Raw genomic sequence first — 2,338 nt, forward strand, 5'->3', positions numbered from 1 at the left:
TTGGCCCAGGATCGAACATTGTTTCGTTCTGCTGTGCATGGGGTCGCTATGAGTCGGTTCCGACTCGATGGCACCTGACAACAACAACAACAACAACCCATTTTCAGTAGGAATCCCTATGTGGTGCAAAGCTGTTAATTCAGTTGCTAATAGTAACATTGGAGAACTATTTCTGAATAAATGTCATTGAAAAACCTTGTACAGCACTACTGCTGGTGAACTATTTTTAATATTTGTTGATTTTAAGTGCCGTCAAATCAGTTCCAACTCATAGGGACCCTGTATAAGGTTTCTGAGGAGGAGCTGGTGGGTTTAAACAACCTATCTTCTTGGAAGTCAGTGATGATCCTATGGCACCATACCAGAAGTTGTTGTTGTTGTTAAGTGCCGTCGAGTCGGTTCCGACCCATAGGGACCCTGTACAGGGTTTCCGAGGGTGTAAATCTTTACAGGAGTAAAAAGTCTCATCTTTCTCCTGCGGACCAGCTGGTAGTTTCAAACCGCTGACCTTAAGGTTCACAGCCCGATTCGTAACCACTACGCTACCAGAGCTCTACCAGAAGTAGAAGCTTTTAAATCATAAAACTAATTTATGCTTATTGTAGAAAATTTGCAAAGCACACAAAGGTATATAAAATATATTAATAATATTTATCAGTATGTAAAAAGGGTATTCAAAATTTGAGGTGTTTGTCATGACTGAGGTGGTTGATTCTGGTACTGGCTAAACTCCATCTTTCATTAATCTTTGGCTTTCCTTAAGTCCTCCTGTCTGCCTTACTAAACCTGTTTGTTGTTGTTGTTAAGTTGCTGATCATAGAACCTATGATTTAGAGGACTGATGACATGTAACTTCTTATAGAACTTTTACCACCACTGCTAACAACAGAGGGTTTATGAAGAAATGTTTGTCAGGAAAATACTTGTTAAGATGGCGATGAAAGAATGTTTGGCAGTATGTCTCAGAAAGAATGTATATGTAATTAATTTAGGTGAAGGGGAAGGAAATGTACACTAAGAGGAAGGCCAGCAAAAAATTATGAAAACAGGGAAGACACCAGGAGTGCAATAGTTAAAGGCAACAGGGGTAAATACTGTTAGATACAGAAGCTTGTAATAATGGTGATCTAAGAGTACAGGCATGGATGGACATGCTGGCTGAAGGAGTGTGGGAAGGAGACTGAAAATATACTCATGAATATATACATAGGTTTTTTTTCAGAGGATATATCTACATGTATATTTACTATGCAGGGAATGCAGTGGCTGTGCAGATAAGCACTGGACTGAGATCCACAAAGTCAGTAGTTCAAGCCCACTAGCTGCTCTATGGGAAGAAGATGAAGTTTCCTCCTCCTCCAAAGATTCATAGCATCAGAAACTCTATACAGGGTTACTCCGAGTCGGAACTGACTCAACGGCACTTAACAACATTTACTTATTCTGCAAATATGTCCATATATGGGATGGGACATACAGGGGGCAAAGTTGTGAAAATGTCTTAGATATAAGCAAACACTTTGAGGGAATGAATCATCGGAACTGGGGGCACAGGACCATGGTTTCAGTGGTCACTAAAGCCAATTGGTATACAATTCACAAAGACGATGGTCTATATCTTACTTTGGAGTCTTAAAAGTTCCTGAGTGGTCATCTAAGGTGCAACTATTAATCTTCCCTTGTCCAGAGGAAAGAATAGTGGCAAACATCGAAGACACATGGAAACAATTAGTCCAGAGGATGAGTGAACCATGTAGACTTTAGCCTCCACAACCCTGATACCAGAACAACTAGACTGCATGAATGAGAAATGGATACACATGCATTTGTCTTATTAATTAAAAGGAACTCTAGGGAGTTTTATTTATTTTCAAATATGCATTGGACTGCAAGGTTGGTTTGAACCACAGGGTTGGCAGTTCAAACTCACCAGCCATTCTTTGGAAACCCTATATGGGGTCACTATGAGTCAGAATTTACTTGATGACACTTAACAGCAACAACTGTATTACAAGAACGGAAAAGTTACCAGTACATGTGAATGAAAATGTACATATAGTTTCTCGAATTTATGATCAGGGATAATAATGTTTTCAAAGTATTCTTTGATTTACAAGAATGGGAATGTTCCCATTGGGTGTGTGAATGACAGAAAATATTTACAGAATGTCACATTCAGAAAAGGAATTCTATAGTCTTTTCCATGTTTACAAAGTACTTTTTGTATGCAAGGATGGGGAAAGTTCCCAACAAATTGTGTGAATGAGAAAAAAATATACATTATCTCTCCTTCAAGCACATGAAAAACAAAACAAAAACCATTTCACATAATTCCAAA

Source organism: Chrysochloris asiatica, unplaced genomic scaffold (assembly GCF_000296735.1).
Source record: "Chrysochloris asiatica unplaced genomic scaffold, ChrAsi1.0 scaffold00094, whole genome shotgun sequence".
NCBI classification, from domain to species: domain Eukaryota; kingdom Metazoa; phylum Chordata; class Mammalia; order Afrosoricida; family Chrysochloridae; genus Chrysochloris; species Chrysochloris asiatica.